The following is a 20155-nucleotide window of genomic DNA, read 5'->3' as shown; positions in this document are numbered from 1 at the left end:
ACTCCTTGACCACCATACTTACTCACCAGATCCAGCACCAGGCGATTTTGTTTTTGTTCCCTTGGCCAAAAGTTGAGCTCGGAGGAAATTTCCATCACTTTTGTAAACAGAGGAAGACATAAACTATTATTTGGACGGGCTGAAGAGATGGGGCCGTCGCTGGAAGAAATGTTCCATTTCTTTGTAAGGTCGGAAACATTTCAGTCTACCCTCGTATTGGACCTATACGAGGCTTGTGACACACAGGAAGTATTGGGCATCTTCGTAAGATTCGTGTGAATAACGCCGAAGTGTCATGCTTTCGGCTGTACATTTTAAGCCCAGAAGAAAGGAAAAATTTGTAGGTTTTCCTCTGAATGGAGAGCTAATACCTAACACATACTCTTTTGCCCCTAATTTCATATTTAATGCGTATGTGAGATCATATTGGCAGAAAGTTCAGAGACTAAGTACAATGGTCTGTACCTGACGTTGTATCATGCCACTTTCACACATCGTCAAACTACCATTGTTACACACACACACACACACACACACATACACACACACACACACACACACACACACACACACACACACACACATATATATATATATATATATATATATATATATATATATATATATATATATATATATATATATATGCAGAATTTTAAAAGTGGACATGCTGATGTTAAATAGTTTTATATTTTGTTTTCGTTGTTCTCGGAATACGGTTGTTGCCTCCGGATATTCCTGTACGAAGACTTTTAAAACTTTCCAGGATTGTAGAAGTTCGATGGATCAGTAACTACGAAATAATAAATACTCACAGTTTTAAATTTCGTATTGTTAAACACTTCACGCAAGTAGTTGAAAAGAACAATTTCCTTCATGAGCTAAAAATTCCAAACAAATGCAAAACATACGCTTTACAAATGCCTTCAAACGACTCCATCTTACAATTCCCCTTCTTTCCAAGCGAACGCCACATCAATAATTACATTTATATGCAAAGAATCTGATTATTTACATCGCTGACAAAGATTATTCAAATTAGCTTAGATGTTCTCTAAGTAAAGACGAACAAAATTCATTTTGAAATGTTGTAAACAATTTTATAAAATTTAGAGTTATGTTCGTATCCACATCGAATGTAAGCGGTAACGCTCAAAATATGTCGTTTGCCAAGAGATTATTGACTTACAATCAGTATCAGAGAATTCATTTGCTGCATTAGGCTTAATTCCATCACAACATAAATATCAGTTACACTTCCCGTCAAGATCTGCTTGTGTGGTCTGCTTTGTGTCAGGCAAGGTTACTATAAATTCTGTTAGGGGGTTTTCGCTGTATCCATAATGTGTTGTTTAGCATAGTATTTTACTTCGGCAAAATTTCCTTGTCAAAAATCCAAAATTATTACTACATACAACAATATATAACATACCGTAATTTTGCCTTGAAAGGAAATGAACGATTATGAAAGCCGTGTAATAAAAATTTTTGCAGCAGCTGGAATCCCGTCTGTTTAAAACTTCTTGTGAAAATGAACTTTTGCGATCTAATATTGCTTACCTTTTTCTGCTTCTGAGGACTCGAGATGGTCAGTTAAATGCTACAAGTACTAAGTATTGGAGCTTACTGCTTTAGTAGAAGGAACGAAATCTACTGCTATTGCTATCGACTCTTAGAATCTCCAAAACTGAAGTTTCAGCAGATCAGAAGATATATTTTTATGACATATTATCCTTCCATTTTTCGTTGCTGAAAATTCGAGACGTTCACTACAAAGCTTGTACTCTTGAGATACCTGAGCTCGCTTCTTTAATAAAACCAGCTTAGTAAACCGTAGCAGTAAATGTATAAGCAGTAACGCAAGCTGAGGAAAGAAGGAAGGATGCGTTCAACACCCCGTCTACAGCGCGGTCATTAGAAGCGGTGTACAGGCTCGGATTCTGAAAGGATGGGGAAGGAAATCGGCCGTGCCCTTTCAAAGGAACCATCCCAGCATTTACCTCGAGCAATTTAGGGAAATCACGGAAAACCTTCATCTGGGTAGGCAAACGGGGGTTTGAGCCGCTGTCCAACGGAAAGCGAATCCCGTATGCTGACCATTGCGCCCCCCCCCCCCCCCCCCCTTCGGTTCCATAAGTCAGTCAGCCGTACCTTCCCCACGCGCAGACTTAGGACACCATCGCTGTGTGAAGCGGAACCGGCGTGTTCTGTCCCTGCCTCCCCTCCTCCGACGAGCGAGGCTGCTGTGGCACCAAACACAGGGTCGCTATGCGCGAGAGTTTTGCCATCAGAGCACAGAGGCCAGCCACCTCCGCACTTAGTTGCAGAGCTTAAAACACATCCCCGCGAGGCAAATGTGTATGCCTGCTGGTAAACGTAGGCTATAAGGCAGCTTCGAGAGATGAAATAGTCAAGGCAGCAGACGATCTAATAGATAAAAAAGACAAAGCCTAGTAGAAATCATTGGATATCATAGGCGATACTGAATTTAATTGACGAAAGGAGAAAATACAAAAATCCAGCAAATGAAGCGGGTGAAAGTGACTACAAAGGTCTAAAAAATAAGATCGACAAGAAGCGGAAAACGGCTAACCAAGAATGCTTAGAGGACAAATGTAAGGATTTAGAAGCTTATTTCACTAGAGGAAAGGTGGATACCAGCTACAGGCCTTTGGAGAAAATGTATGAATATCAAGACCTCAGGTGGAAGAACTGAAAGGTGGAAGGAGTATATGGAGGGTCTATACAAGGGAGATGTACTTGAGGGCAGTGTTACACAAGTGGAAGATGAAATGGGAAGTATGATACTGCGAGAAGACTTTGATGGAGCACTGAAAAACCTAAGTCGAAACAAGGCTCTGGGAGTAGACGAGATTCCTCTAGAACGATTGGTAGCCTTTGGAAAGCCAACCGTGATAAAACTCTTCCATCTGATGAGCAAGGTGTACGAGACATGTGAAAAGTCCTCAGACTTCAAGAAGAATATAATAACTGCAATTACAAAGAAACCAGGTGCTGACAGGTGTCAAAATTACCGAACTATCAGTTTAATAAGTCATGGTTGCCAAAATACGAATTGCTAGCAAAAGATTAGAAAAACTGGTAGAAGCCGACATCGGGGAAGATCAGTTTGGATTCCATAAAAATGTTTGAACACGCGGGGCGATATTAACACTACCATTTACCTAAGAAGATAGGTCAAGGAAAATCAAATCTATGTTAATATCTTTGTAGATTTAGAAAAAGCATTTGACAATGTTGACTGAAATACACTGTTTCAAATACTGAAGGTAGCAGGAGTAAAATACAAGAATCTAAATGCTATTTACAGCTTGTACAGAAACAAAACGGCAGTTACTGGAGTCGAGGGGCGTGAGAGGTAAGCAGTGGTTCAGAAAGGTGTGAGACAGAGCCGGCCGGTGTGGCCGAACGGTTCTAGGCGCTACAACCTGGAACCACGCGACTGCTAGGGTGGCAGGTTCGAATCCTGCCTCGGGCATGGATGTGTGTGGTGTCCTTAAGTCAGTTAGGTTTAAGTAGTCCTATGTCTAGAGGACTGATGACCTCAGATGTTAAGTCCCATAGTGCTTAGAGCCATTTGAGCCATTTGAAATACAGACATGAAGAATAAAGATGTAGGACGTTAATAAAGTTTATTTTTTTTAAAAGCTTTATGTTTTCACATAAGACATTCAGAGGCATCACTTTTCAGCACGATAGTGGAGCGACAGTGTTGGGATGAGGCCTATGTGGTTCCAGAGTTAGCTCCTTGACGGGCGCCTGTCGTACAGGAACATTGTTTCGTTCCAAATTAGGTAGCAGCTACAGCATGGCAATGTTGTATAACATTACTGTTTATTGTGCAAAATTTTGTTTTGCAAAGCTATTCGTTGGAGTCCCTTTTGCTGTAGCTTGTCCGTATGCTTTACCGAAGAGATCTTCAGTATGAAGAATACGATTTATTAAATTAAATATTACTTGTTGTTATTAAGTTAAAAGTTATTCAGTTAGTTAATTACTCAACTGATTGGTATAATGTTATCGTTCAATTACTTGTTACTGTATCGATTGTAATTATTTAATTCTGTCATTAACCACTGCTCATTTAATATGTTATTAATTATTCTGTTACTTATTATTCATAAATTATTAGCCAATTAAATATTACTAATGGCATTAAGTCAACTGTTGCATTTGTTTGATATGTAGCTCAAACAGTTGTTGCGACAGTATGTGAGGTTACACTTCCCATCATTGACCCACCAGCTCATTCGTGGAACAAGTGCAGTTGATCTAAACATTTGTGGCTCATTCTTGAATAGCTTGAGAGCGTTTGGGATCCACACCAAGTCGGATTAGAGGAAGAGATCGAAGCAATTCGCATGTGTTTGATGAATGTCTCTAAAGCAGTATGGGACTTAACATCTGAAGTCATCAGTCCCGTAGACTTCGAACTACTTAAACCTAACTAACCTAGGGACATCACACACATCCATGCCTGAGGCAGGATTCGAACCTGCAACCTTAGCGCAAGCGCGGTTCCGGTCTGAAGCGCCTAGAACCGATCGGTCACAGCGGCCGACAATTCGGATGTGTGCTCGCAGATTTGTTACCGGCAGGTTCGATCAGCACGAATGTTGCACAAACGTTCCATAAATTCAAATAGTAATCCCTGGAGGGAATAGATGTTCTTTTCGCAAAACAATATTGAGAGAATTTAGAGAATCAGAATTTGTGGTTGAGTGCAGGACGATCCTCCATTTATCAACATACATCTCGCATGAGGACTGTGGAGACAAGCTAAGAGAAATGCAGGATCGCACGGTAGCATATAGACAGTCGTTTTTCCGCCGCAGTATTTGCAGATGGAACAGGATAGAGAAAGGCTATCATCGGCGTGGTATCGTCAACAGATCAGAGGTGCCAGAAGAAAGCCGGCTACGCGAATCAATACTACAGCCGTTAGCTACAATCGGCAAAAACGTATGGTAGTCGCTCCTGAAGACGACGCCTTCCTTTGGAGCACAGTTGTGCCCTCGCATAGGAGGTCAATATAGAGCCGAACAAGGAAGCACTCTGCCTCAGTTTGTAAGCTCAGCTTCAGCAGTCAACAACAACGCGAAGGAGCAGTGAACATAAAGCTTCAGATAAATATGTACATGAACGTTATACTTCAGAAAAACAGTTTCTAACTGCGTGCAAGAACAGACGGTTTCATAGTCAGTGACAGTTCTAAATATTCTGTATTCTCCTGTTGCAAAGAACTGTCTCAAGCTCAGCATTCGTGTAATCAATGAACCAGTATTTCATCTGTTGTAGTTAAAAATGAACCTTCTGCCAGAGCACTCAAAGAGCCCACAGTTGTGACCAGAGGATCGTCGTTTCGTCTGGTCACAACAAGTGGTACAAAAGGCTATCCGGCAGGCAACTTACGGTGGCTTGAAAAGTAGGTACGTATATTTAGACTAGCCAGATTTTTGTGGAGAATGCCTCCGGGAAATCTAGGACACGGACTCAACGTGTCCACTTGCCTGTTTGCAAGACGATCTGTGTGAATAATGCAAGCTGTGCCTGACACGAGTTATTTTTCCCGAATCCGCGCAGATTCGTTGAAAGGAGCCTGTTTTGCTCCAGCAACACCGTAATGTTTGAACTCGGAATGTGCTCTACGGCCCCGCAGCAGATGGGCGTGAGGTTTTTAGACGTGCCAGCAACACTTAGCAGCGCCTGTGCGGCCTGCAGAGTATTTCTAGAGGCTTCGCAGTGCAGAAGCGATAAGGCGCGAGACAGCCGGCGTGGGCGCGCGCCGCTCTGAATGCTCCCAGAATAGAGGCGGCCCGTACACAGTGGCTGCTGTGCTCTGGAAGCGAGGTCAAGGGCCAGCTGCCGGGCCACAATCTGACACGTACAGTCGCGGCGCCGCTGCTCTGTGCAGTAAAGGCGAAAATGTGTACACAGGTCGCACACTGTAGACAACGGCCATCGGAACAGTAGACAAGTCCGATTAAAATTACTTGATAGTTGCGTCTGTCACTTGCCGCTACAGTGTCAGCTGCCGGATACTGCTCGGTTATAGGCGACACACAAACACGACGAGTCACACCACAACGCTGTTAATTTGTAACGCGGAGCAACGTTGGAAGCGGCAGCTGCGAGGTATGAAGTAAATGCGAGATGATCTGTCGACAGCTGAACTTGAGCGACCAGTGACTGAACTGCGGCAGACGACGCGTATTCTAGCCCTGAATTTAAACTCAAGTTAACCACAGACTCGTGATGTGCAATGTGTCCGAGAAAACGGCGGTTAGCAGTCTGCAGCAGAACTGAAATCACGATCTCTTTGTTCACAGCGATTAAGCTAATCTCTACGGGAAAACTCACAACACAAAAATTTCAGTTCCAGTGCTAAAAAGCAAACTGTAATTTCTTACTGTCGTTCTTTGGTTACTTGAAACTATCGTTACACTGGCTACACGAACTGCCGCTTAACCAACCGATAAGCAGTCCTGCTTGACACTTTTTGTAGATTAAAGACGATACTGGCAGATTCCAAATGAAGAAAGAATGACAGGAAGAAAAAATAAGGGGAAATAAAAGAGTTAATGTCATAATGATAATGACGCTGCAAAGCATTAGAAATTTTAAAAAAATGAATTCAGTTGAATAAAAATAATAACGACAGTCACTTCCCTGAACAGGAAAGGGAACCATAAAAAAAGAATCTACTTGCCGCCGCCACCACTTGTGTCCTAAGAAAGAAAGAAAAAAAAGAACTGCACCTCTTCAGGCGTTGGCGCCGACCTATGGCTGTCACCAAAACAACTAACCTATTACTAAAAGGTGGTAGGATAGGAAGAAGGTAGGTGAAGAAAAAACGCACGACAGCAATAAAAATGAAAAAGGGTTGTGTACTACCTTCTTTTCCCAGAAATTCCGGATTCGCTCGCGTCTTCGGATGGTAGAACACCCAAAAGTGTCTTCTCGAATTTTTTTTGGATATTCCATATGTAGTTCTTTCTGAGCATCACGTTGGCAAAATAAAGATCAGCATCTCATGGCTTCAACGTTCCAACTGGAAGGCGGGTCGTAAAAGGCGCTCCATAGAAAATTTGTAAAGAACTGCTTGTATCGGGAGTTGCGAACAAGTGCGCTGTGTCGTTCGTGAAGATACGTCCAGTAACCTAGTTCCGACTTCTCCTCGGGATCAATAAGTTACCGGACCGTATGGCTGCGTATCCAGTTCACGGCGTTAGTTTTCGCTCTGTGGTAATGAATCACAACCGGGAATAAAAACGTCAGAACAGTGATCTAAGCAGGTGTCTGTCGGATAAGGAAAGTCAAGATACTCTCCAGACATCAGACCAAATGCGAATCGGTGAGCGTCTGTGTCGCCCACACCACAGTGAACACAGAGGGGTGTGTCAGCGAGGCGGACGCGTTGCAACGAAACTGGTTGACCTGTTTGCCACTGACGGTGATACACCAAGAGGCTCGAACGGTTGTGTCAAGAAAGCCTGCACGCACTGCTCTCCTTACATGGCGCCATATGGTCTGGGGAAACTTGTTTCCAGAATGAGATTTTCAGTCTGCGGAGTGTGCGCTGATATGAAACTCCCTGGCAGATTAAAACTGTGTGCCTGACCGACATTCGAACTCGGGACCTTTGCCTTTCGCGGACAAGTTCTCTGGCGAAACTCGTGTTCGATGTGATCTGGGAGCCGATGCATTTGTTGTGCGTCATGAACAGTTTTTGTCCGGAGTATTCGTGGGAGTGGTATGGATTGGAGGATGTAACATAATTCCATAAAGAAAACAGCGGTGGAATGTCTGCTAATATGACTGTGGCTGACATGGAGGCCGGAGCATATTCATGTAAAAACAGTCCGGTAAGGCTCATCAGGCAACGGCGCCTGACTTTTGGTTGGGGGCTAACAAATCGTGCCGTGATTCTGTCTGGCACGTGGAACAGCCGACCACGTCACGCTCCCGTGGGAGAACAAGAGTGGCATATTGATCTTTGAATAACACCCCAGTACAGACAACTGCAATCAACATACGACGGGCGAGGGTAATCTGGATTGGGAACACTTGTGCCACGTGAGGGATGCGAGAGGCCTGGTAGACATTCACGTATCGCGCGTACTTGTACAGTGTCAAGGGATCTTAGCCGGTGATCAACGAGGCCAGCCCTGATCGTTTGCAGCAGATGTCTGTTGTTTGTTGCCGCCGAACAACGAAGATCATTTGTAAAACCAATATCTAAGCAGCGGACGGTGATGGCCACGCTTAGAGAAGCGACACGCCTCTCATGTAGGCGCACTCCGATGAGCATAACTTGTGATTTGGAAACGTTAAGAGAACTGCCCGATACCTCACTGTGTCACACACGCGCGGACATCATCTTCACTGCGTAGGTAGAGGCGGAGATCGTCAGCACAGCTTGGTTTCGAACCTACATCCTTCCACTCGGCAAGTTAAGGCGCTAACAACAACGCTACGATACCATCATGATAAAAGTTGTTACATGTATGACTGGTATTCCAGTAGCAACGATAATTTGCAACCTTCAAAAATTTGAACTCACTTAATGTCGTGCGAAACTTTTCTAATACAAACAGATCTCTGTGATAATAGTAACTGTATATGTGGTGCTGAATCGCATCGTCTGCGGAAGAATATAGCAGTGTTTGGTTAATGCTGTGTATGGAACACGTGCAAATTTTTAGCATAGTTTGTGTGCGTGTGTTGTTCTATAGTAATCATGTGTGATGAAATACGAAATTAAAATACCGGATCCAGGATTCAGGATCCAAACACAACAAGAAAGAAAGCTGAACAAAGTGATTTGTTGTGGCAGTTTAGCAACAGCGTAGAGTTAGGGCGTGACGTTGAGCGCTCTGATGCGACCAAAACCAGCTCCAGCCTGTGATGTATCAACTGCCAAGTAATTTTAAGCAGACCATAGTCGAGCTCATGATGAGGTCAGCTTAAGGAGACCATCCCTGAACAGGTTGCGTTTTTAAAACTTCCTCCCTCCTCACAATATCATTGATCTATAAAGTACAAGAAGCTCAAACTTTTTACAAACAGCTAGAGTTTTTAATCAAAGCATTTCCAAGAAAAATATCTGCAGATATTTATTATATTGTGATATTGACGACACTGTTTATAAACGGCTAAAAACAGAAGACTGTTTAACTAATGTACCATTTTCTTTGGTATCACTGACTGCATAGTATAGAGAACAAGTCAGGCTACAGACAAGATTCAGGGGAGTATGTTACGCCTCGGTTTCCTTTTTTGATGCTAATTTCTAACAAATATGCAAAATTTATTTTACTACAGGTAATATATTTAAAAATTTCAATCAATGATCACACAAATCATATTTTAAAATTTTATAAATTTAGTAGGCAACGGAGGTAGAGGAGGTCATTGTAATTGTACACTAAAAAGCCAAAGACAGTGGTACACTTGCCTAATGTCGTGTAGGACCCCGGCGAACACATAGAAGTGCCGCAACGCGACGTTGCATGGACTCGACTATTGCCTGAAGTAGTGCTGGAGGGAACTGACGTCATGAATTCTTCAGGGCTGTCCATAAATCCGTAGGAGTACGAGAGGGTGGAGATCTCTTCTGAACAGAACGTTGCGAGGCATCCCAGAGATGCTCAACAATGTTCATGCCTGGGAAGTTTTGTGGACAGCGGAAGTGTTTAAACCCATAAAAATATTCCACGAGCCACTCTGTAGCAGCTCTGAATATGTGGGGTGTCGCATTGTCCTGCTGGAACTGTCCTAGCCCGTAGGAATGCACAAAGGACATGAATGGATGCAGGTGATCAGACAGGACGCTTACACGCGTGTCACCTGTCAGAGTCGCATCTAGGCGTATCACCGAGCGAGGTGGCGCAGAGGTTAGCATACTGGACTCGCATTCGGGAGGACGACGGTTCAATCCCGCGTCCGACAATCCTTGTTTAGGTTTTCCGTGATTTCCCTAAATCGCTTCAGGCAAATGACTGGATGGTTCCTGCGGAAGGGTATGGCCGACTTCCTTCCCCATCCTTCCCTAATCCGATGAGACCGATGACAGTTTGGTCTCCTCCCCCAAATAACCCAATCCCCTAGACGTATCAGGTGCCCCATATCACTCCAATTTGAAATGAGACTCGCCCGACCAGGCAACATGTTTCCATTCATCAACCGTCCAATGTCGGTGTTGACGGGCCCAGGTAAGGCCTAAAACTTCGTGTCGTTCAGTCATTAAGGGTACACGAATGGTCCTTTGGCTCCCAAATCCCATATCGATGATGTTTCGTTGAATGGTGGGCACGCTGACAGTTGTTGATGGCCTAACAATGAAATCTGCAGCAATTTGCGGAAGGGTTGCACTTCTGTCACGCTGATTGATTCTCTTCAGTCGTCGTTTTTGCAGTATCTCTTTCCGGCCGCAGCGATGTCGGAGGTTTGATGATTTACCAGATTCCTGATATTCACGGTACGCTCGTGAAATGGTCGTACGGAAAATCCTCACTTCATCGCTCTCTCGGGAATGCTGCGACTCATCGCTTATTTGCCCACTATAACACCACGTTGCAACTCACTTCAATCTTGATAACATGCCATTGTAACAGCAGTAACTGATCTAACGAATGCGCCAGACACTTGCTGTCTTACATAGACGTTGCCGACCTCTGCGCCATATTCTGCCTGTTTACATATATGTGTACTTGAATACGCGTGCCTGTAGCAGTTTCTTTAGCACTTTAGTATATGTGCCAGTTCTGTGAATTTACCTTCATTTAGCAATAAAGTGTTCCGGAATGTTACAAATTCAGCGTTCCGATAAATCACAAAAGAAGATTTACGAACTAATCAGTTTATTACTACGCAGCTTTAGATCACACAAGCTGCATATTGCTGTTCGTCACCTCTTTCTTTATCCTTCGTAACCTTGTCTTCGTTCTTTTATCTATCCTAGTGTCCTTGGTAAGATATTGTAGCTTTCTCCACCTCGGTCACTCGCGGCCGATAAATAACAGTTAGACCTTAAATATTATTCCTTCCAGTCCGGATGTATAATATTTTCTAGTAAATGAAGCCAACTAATTGTACAACCAGTGGACGTTATCACTGTATTCATTACATGTAACATCAACATGGTTAGTTCGCTAAATACTGTGTTCGGATTTCATTCCCCTATGCAGCTGTTGAAGCTTTCGTTGGGATTTTGGGAGAGACCATGAGGATGTCTCCAAAGAAGATTTGTATTTGCCAGATTGTTTATGCTTAATTGCCCCATAACAGCAAGGAATGGTAGTGAGTGTGTTGTATGCCTGTACACCCAATTTCTGTAGGTGACTCTTGAACCAAATTATGTGTATTATTCAATGTTGCTTTGAAATGGTTTCTTTATTCTTGGAATTTATTACACAGGAAACACATACACTAAAATAAAATGACATAGTAACAACTATGAAACAAACGTATTTCAAATTCCGAAAGCAAGAGTAAACAAATACTGTATACTTACGCACTTTATAAAGACAGGGGGCCTAGCGCCTGTGCAACATTACATTCACACTAAATTTACGAACAAACGGATAATGGGAAAGTAGACAAACTATATGTTCTTGTAATATCTACAGATGCTCTTATATATTGAGCGAGTGCATTGTTTTAAATTTTTGGTACTTTTTCACGTGAAGGTCCCCTTACGCACTGGAGATTTTAAGTACACCATGTGAGTTCATTTACTAGCCATTTACGCACATCTGTATTACTAAACGGCTAAACTACAGCGCATTTCCACTGTACGCTGTACACTTCGTATCTAACGATTTCCAAGGTGCAAACAAAATGTGGTTTTCAGTATTTCATATAACTGTTGACCGACGTGCCCGAATTGTCGAGCGCCTTAGAGCGCCCATTCCGGGAGACGGGGAGGCGCGCTGGCCCCGTATCGAATCCACCCGGCGGATTAACGTGGAGGCTGGTGCGCCGGACAGGCTCCACGCGGTGTTTAGGCGGTTTCTCACACCCCACGACGCCAATACCGGGCTGGTACCCACGTACGGCTTCAGGTGCACACTTCGCAAACATTAACAAAACGGTCTTATACGCTTACATGAGCTGTAATACTGCACACAAACAGATTTGGTGCACAAATTCCGTCACAGGGAGAAATGGTAGCGACAGGAACGATATAATCCGGGCACTCATTGCCACTTACAACGCCAAAACCACAGACCCTGTGGAACACAGGAGAAAGCCAGTAACGAGCGGAAGGATTGATTATTGACCAAATTAAAAAATTTAAGATGCTGTCATCTGCCCCGTAAGAAAAATGATCGCACATTAAAGGTTTAACGCAGTAGACAAGTATTAAATTTAGGAACTATGTCTATGTTCTGAGGAAGCGTAACTCGCGCATACAAACTACTCAGATGACATCCATCCAGTGACTCAACAAACTTTAAACATAATTTCAAAGCTCTAGTAAAACCAAAATAATTAGGGTTTTGGATCTTCCGCCACATAGATTTTACATGCTTAACATCAAATATTTAACGCGTTTCTGAAGTGGACAGACGTTTTGTACAATGGAGTTCGATTATTTGCAAAACTGAGGTTGGAGTGATTAAAACTAAACTAAACTAAACTCCGTCCGAACAGGCCATGAGACCCAACGGTGCCGACCGGCCACCGTGCCACCCTCAGCCCACAGGCGTCAACGGATGCGGATATGGAGGTGTGTGTGGTTAGCACACCGCTCTCCCGGCCGGTTTACGAGACCGGAGCCGCTACTTCTCATACAAGTAGCTCCTCAGTTTGCCTCACAAGGGCTGAGTGCTCACCGCTTGCCAACAGCGCTCGGCAGACCGGATGGTCACCCATCCAAGTGCTAGCCCAGCCCAACAACGCTTAACTTCAGTAATCTGACGGGAACCGGCGTGACCACTGCGGCAAGGCCGTTGGCGAGGCTGGGATCATTATTAGACAAAAATAGGCTTGATAATTACTGCACAAACAACTCTGTCCATGACGATGGAACAAGATAAACATTAAAATTACATTTATCAAGAAAAAATAAACACAAAACTAACAAGTACGAGACATCGATGCCAGAACAGAATTATGCTACTGAGAAACAGTAACAGGAAATATAACACACAAATTTTCAACATAAATTTTCGAGATGGTTTTCGCAATTCACTTGCCAATCTTTCCACATTCCTCGATGTTTGCTGGTACATACACGCCGCACTAAATATACATTATGTACCATTATGTACAAATGAGTGAATTAATGTTTCAAAACAATCTACTCGTACATGACCCGTATTATTAAACAGCTAACCCATGTCACGGTGCCAGTAGCGGGACGACTGTCTGTTAGCTCTCAGAGGCAACAAAAAACGATTTTCAATACTTCATGCAGCTATTCAAAATTCAAAAATTGTAAGTAGTGTAATAACCTATTCATAAAGAAGTTTAATCCAGTGTTAAATGTTTAACACGGTAAGACACGTATCAGATTTAGATACTCTATATATATCTGGAGACAAGTCAAAGAGAGCAAGTTACCCAAACCATATTCGTTCGCTGTCTGTGAGTGAGAGCATGTAGCGATTTCAAGCAAACTTTGCACGTAATTTCAAACCTACACGAAAATTTTTCTCGATTATATGCTTAACGTCAAATATGTAGCCCGTTAACTGATTTGTAAAGTAATCAGACGTTTGAAGTTGTTTTAGACATGGGAATTGAATTCGTCAAAGAACACACACACACACACACAATTAGTTACTTCAGACGATCTTTGAACGGAGAAGACTCTCATTTGAACCGATTTTCGTGAAACACACGCACCGTGCCCACTTGATCGCTCACAGCCTTCTGTACATCCACTCCGTAGTAGGTAGTATTTTTTTTCTCCGTGTTCCGAAAGCCTCTGTCTTGATAGTATCACTTCAGAGGTATGGGATCTAGACATTCCAGTGTTCAAAACTGCGTATTACGCTTTTACACTTTACGAAGGAATTTTCGGAATTGGATCAGAAATCGTTAGGTGTGGACATATGCAGACGAACAAATGATTACAATTTCAGGAAAGAATTTAATAATTTACTAAAGAGAAAGTTGGATGTCCACCTGATGCATATCGTTCAAACTCGATCGTCAGAGTACAGTCCTGGACTCGCATTTCAGCAAGATAGTGCCCGCCTGCACACCGAGAGAGTTTTCGTGCTTGGCTGACTCTACCTTGGGCAGCAAGGTCGCCGGATGTCTCCCAATTGAGAACGTTTGGAGCATTATAGACAGGGTCCTCAACCAGTTCGAGATTTTGACCAATTAACGCGCCATTTGGACAGAATTTGGCGCGATATCCCTCACGAGGACATTCAACAACTTTTACCAATGAATGCCAAGCCGAATATCAGCTTCCATAAGGACCAGAGTATAGATTTAAGTGTGAGGAACTCGTTTCTGAAAGTATTTGTATGGAGGGTAGCCAGGTATGGAAGTAAAACATGAACGATAACTAGTTTTGATAAGAAGAGAATAGAAGCTTTCGAAATGTGGTGCTACAGAAGACTGCTGAAGATTAGATGGGTAGATCATATAACTAATGAGGAGGTATTGAATAGGATTGGGGAGAAGAGGAGTTTGTGGTACAACTTGGCTAGAAGATGGGATCGGTTGGTAGGACATGTTCTGAGGCATCAAGGGATCACCAATTTAGTATTTGAAGGGCGGCGTGGAGGGTAAAAATCGTAGAGGTAGACCAAGAGATAAATATACTAAACAGATTCAGAAGGATGTAGGTTGCAGTAGTTACTGGGAGGTGAAGAAGCTTGCACAGGATAGAGTAGCATGGAGAGCTGCATGAAACCAGTCTCAGGACTGAAGACCACAACAACAACAACAAGGACCAGAGGTGGACCAGTGCGTGACTGCCTGCTCAATTTTTGCAGCTCTTTCTCTGGAATAAATCATCCAACTTTTCTAATATCGTAAACATTTCTTTTCTGTGCATCTACAGTACATATACTAATTTCCGTCGTATTCTCATTATTCGTTCGTGCTGCGTCTTCTTTTTGTTTTTTTTTTCGTCTTACAGTGTGTATACCCCATCCACCACGACAGTGTTAAATGTAAGGATATGCAAAATTGTCACAAGGCGAGGAAAACACATGATAAAAAGAAAAGAGATCCACAGAAAAATCGTAGATATCAGAAGAAGAGAGAGAAACATATATTTAAGAAATATTGGATCCTAATACTAAAAGAAGATACGATATTGATTTATTGATCAGCCAGTTACGGATGTGACTGAAAAGTAAATTGGAAAGAAGGTGGGGAGGGGGGGGGGGGGGAGCGAGACGGATAGACGGAAATAACCTCGAAGTGTTTCTTCATGAATACATTGTAGTTGGCAGCATTTCATTGATGACTTTTGGTTCCGTTGACATTTATTTTACTATCATTCATGTCCCTTGGGATCGTACGAACGCTTTAGGCGTAAACGTTATTGTTCCAGCGTATATGACTTTGCGAGAAAACTGGCTCTCTCGCCGCTGGGAGCGCTGGTTCGCTCCTGCTGTAAGACGACAATTTTTCAGATCAGCGAGTGTCGCAACCCTTTGAAGTTAAGACTGTGGTACAACTCATCGCCTGCTCATCTGAAAAAGGGAACTCCAGCCCGGAACATTTCGGTACTGCGCGAGGGGAGGCGAAGCAGTGCACAATCGCTACGCTTTGCTCGGTCTGAAGCTTCCGAAATGGAAGCACGGCTCGGCACGGCACCGCGCGAAGAGATCTCGTAACGTTCTAGTAATCAGATCCTCCACCACTTTGTGCTCAGCAGCTGAATAATGTAAAAGTCACCACAGAGCCATTTCAGGTACGTTGATTACGCCACATCCGGTTTCGTTGTAAGTAGACTTCTTCAGATTACACCAGAATCTCCAAAGTGACAGAAATGAGCCGGTGTCATGACTAAGTATGCATCAGTCTCCTTCTCTGACGCCAAAAGCACACTCTGGAGCACGACAAGCACAGACAGGGACTTCGCCTACCGCCTGGTACCTGTTGGTTACAGTAATTAATCTGCACACTACTCGCGGAGGTCCAGTATGGGCTTTAATTATCGCATTGGGAGATATACTAATGCGTTAATGCACAACCGATTTACGCTGAAAACAAATTAGTTCCAATTATGGCATCAGTTGCAAATCTAGCGGTGTACATTGTTTGTGTGAGGGACGACATCCACGCTCTCGTTTGACAAACCATAACATGAGTGAATAGTACGGCTGTCGAGTAAAGAAACCGTCCACTGTCAGTGAACCTGCTTTATGTGAACGTCAGCAACTACTGTACTGCATTAAGAGAGTATCACCAACTGAAAGGTCCGAGGAGAAGCCCGATGTAGATAATTTAAAAAAGGCGATAATGAAATTAGAAAACACGTGCGATCTTGGTGTGGCGCCTGAAGAGGAAGGCGTCCTCTCCCAGTGGTAGTTACTGACTCGGTTGCCTTTGCTGTAACTGACCATGCAGCATTTGCTCTCGCTAGTACTAGTGCTCTCGCAGTTTCACGACAATTGTCTATCCCATGACCGACAGTACGGGAAGTTTTTTACACTGCTACATGTACAAGATCCAGATCGCGCAGCCACGGAAATTTCATCATCCACAGCAACCACCTGGTAGTATAAGCACAGCCGGCAGTAAACACTGGGGACAACAGACGACGCTGCGCTGCACTGGACACTCCAGACAGGACAGCTTAGTGAAAAAAGTACACATGTGAACATCCTGGTCGGCTACTGTTGAGTGGGATCTATCGATTGTAGGATATCATAGTCGTTTCAGACGAAAGTAAGTGATAGTGTAACCTAATTAATACGTAGATATGATTTAAAGTAATCCTCACTCATTGTTCTGTATTAGATTCATGTTCTTAATTAGATTACGTGTTTCGATCACTATGTACTAGTATCATTCAAAGAGCTAAGTAGTTGCTTCAGCAACTTGTGTTCTCCATTCAAAACCACATATCAGAATAATCTGACCACCTCAGATCTAAGTAGTAGAGTGAACAACCCGTCTTGTCCTCCCAAAACAACATATCAGAGTACTATGGACCATCTTCAGATCTCACTAATTGAGTCAGCAGTCTACCTTTTCTACTCAGAACCACATACAGAGAACTCTTGATCATCCTCAGATCTCAATTGTTGCTTCAGCAGTCCATTTTGTCTACTCAGAACCAGATATCACAGTACTCTGGACCATCATCAGATATCAGTAGTTGAGTCAGTAGCCCCTCTTGTCAGAACCACATATCAGAGTACTTTGGATCATCCTCAGGTCTCAGCAGTTGAGATAACAGCTCATTTTGTCTACACAGAACCACCTATCAACCTACACTGGATCGTCTTCACATCTTAGTAATTGAGTCGGTGCCCATCTTCTGAACTCAAAATCACATATCAGAATACTTTAGGTCATCCTCAGATGTCAGTGGCTGAGACAGAGGACGATGTTTTACACTCATAACCACAAATCAGAGTACTCTTGATCATCTGTAGATGTCAGTAGTTGAGTGAGCAGTCCATCTTGTGTACTCATGGCCACATATTAGAGTACCTTGGATAATCCATCAGATCTCAGTAGTTCAGTCAGCAGCCCATCTTGTTTACTCATAACCATACTCTGGATCTTCTTCAGATCTTAGTAGTTGAGTCAGCAGCTCGTATTGTCTACTAAGAACCACATATCAGAGTACTCTATACCATCCTCAGATGTCAGTGGTTGAGAGAGCAGACCATGTTTTACATTCATAACCACAAATCAGGGTACTCTGGATCATCTGTAGATCTCAGTACTTGAGTCAGCAGTCTATCTTGTGTACTCAAGACCCATATCAGAGTACCTTGGATCATCTTCAGATCTCAGTAGTTCAGTCAGCAGCCCACCTTGTCTACTCAGAACCACATATCAGACTACTCTGGATTATCTTCAGATCTTAGTAGTTGAGTCAGCAGCTTGTCTTGTCTACTGAGAACCACATATCAGAGTACTCTATATCATCCTCAGATCTCAGTAGTTGTGTCATCAGTCCATCTGGTCTGCTCAGAACCACATATCAGAGTACTTTGGATCATCCTCAGATCTCAGCGGTTGAGACAGCAGAACATCTTTTACACTCAGAATCACACATCAGAGTACTCGGCATCGTCTGTATATTTCAGTCGTTGAGTAAGCAGCCCATCTTGTGTACTCAGAACCACATATCAGCTTATTCTGGATCATCTTCAGATCTCAGTAGCTGAGTTAGCAGCCCATCTTGTGTACTCAGAACCACATATCAGGCTACTATGGATCATCAACGGATCTCAGTATTTGTGTCAGCAGCTCGTCTTGTCTATACAGAACAACATATCAGGCTTCTCTGGATTATCTTTAGATCTCAGTAATTGAGTCAGCAGCCCATCTTGTGTACTCAGAGCCATATATAAGAGTGACTGAGTCAGTAGCCAATCTTGTCTACTAAGAACCGCATATCAGATTACTCTCGATCATCGTCAGATCTCAGTAGTTGCGTAAGCAGGCCACCTTGTGTACTCATGACCACATATCAGACTACTCTAGATCGTCTTCAAATCTCAGTAGCCTATCTTTTTACTCAGAAGCAGATACAGTGTGCTCTTGATCATCCTGAATTTTTGGTGGTTGCGTCATCAGTGTTTCTTGTCTGCTCAGAACCAGGTCAGAGTTCTATGCATCATCATCATCAGATATCAGCAATTGTGACAGTAGCCCATCTTGACTACTCAGAAACAGATGAGTATTCCTGATCAGATCTCAGTAGTTGAGTCAGCAGCTCGTTTTGTCTTCTCACCACACATACCAGGCTACTCTGGATTATCTTCAGATCTCAGTAATTGAGTCAGCAGTCTATCTTGTGTACTCAGAACCACATATCAGAGTAATTGAGTCAGTAGACCAATCTTGTCTACTGAGAACCATCTATCAGAGTACTCTTGATCATCTTCAGATCTTAGTTTAGTCAGGAGCTCGTCTTGTGTACTCAAAAGCACATATCAGACTACTCTGATATACGGTTCTGAGTAAATAAGAGGGGTTGCTGACACACTACTTAGGTCTCTAGATAATCCGGAGGGCTCAAAACATATAATCTATTAAAAATATGCAGCTGCAATAGAACAATGAATGAGAATGATTTTAAATATCTATACAGTTACTGAATGTCTCAAGACAATTATGTCGACTGTAGTGTATACAGATATAACTTTAGCTGGTAAGTAACATACGAAATTACTTAACATCTGTGAATGCCGACTGCACAAGTGACACTTTTAGGTGGCAGTCAAGTGTAAAAGTCATCTTTTATTCATACATTTTGGAAAAACTGCATACAAACGGAAGAGTAGGCCAGAAAGCAATTATGTACAATACGAGAGGAACAAAAACTACCGCCTACAAAAATTCTTATCGTCACTATAGACGTGAAACAGCCAGTTTCTGTGACTAACAAAATGATGGCGACTGATGAACATTACAGACGGAATTAACTACTTTTCCACTGCGATCTGTAAGCTTACTAATGAACGGAAGGAAAACTTTCCCCTTGTGTATCTCTTGTTCATCGCTGATCCTGATTTTCTCCCTAGGGCGAAGTGCTCGATCTGTCCCTTTGTTACAGTAACCGTTCTTCTTGGACGTCAACCATAGATGTCCAACCTCATCTTTTAAATAAGTCGGTTAACAAATTTCGTACGCCCTGCCCACCAAGGTTTTAATCACACCTCTTTTTTGTCTGGAGTGGTGGTTATGAACATAACGGTCAGCATGTGTGGCTTTCCAATTGCCACAGATAACTTTCTAGCTGACTTCATGGGAAGGATTGTGGTCTCCTGTACACTGCCCATATATCTCATGCTCTCTCGAGCGCTGGTTGCAGATCGCCAGTTTATTGCTGAAGATGTCTCCCATAGTCGGAGACAAAACGTTGAGATCAAGTTTTATACATCGACCACGACCTATTAGCCTTGAAGTTTGAAGCGATGTCAGTACCGGCCATGAAAACTTACATTGTATGATCAGTTAGATGCGCTCA

At 43.0% G+C, this 20155-nt stretch overlaps 1 protein-coding gene and 1 pseudogene across 1 annotated transcript in view; one reads left to right on the top strand and one right to left on the bottom strand.

The window, feature by feature from the left end:
- LOC126284016 (nucleoredoxin-like) overlaps positions 1–20155 on the top strand; it is a 703754-nt gene that overhangs the window by 459575 nt on the left and 224024 nt on the right. The window lies entirely within an intron of this gene.
- LOC126285532 (5S ribosomal RNA) lies at positions 12865–12982 on the bottom strand (annotated as a pseudogene).

This window comes from Schistocerca gregaria, chromosome 8 (assembly GCF_023897955.1).
Source record: "Schistocerca gregaria isolate iqSchGreg1 chromosome 8, iqSchGreg1.2, whole genome shotgun sequence".
In the NCBI taxonomy this organism is placed as follows: domain Eukaryota; kingdom Metazoa; phylum Arthropoda; class Insecta; order Orthoptera; family Acrididae; genus Schistocerca; species Schistocerca gregaria.
Note: the sequence above shows the minus strand (reverse complement) of the source record. Positions and strands in the feature narration are given on the sequence as shown.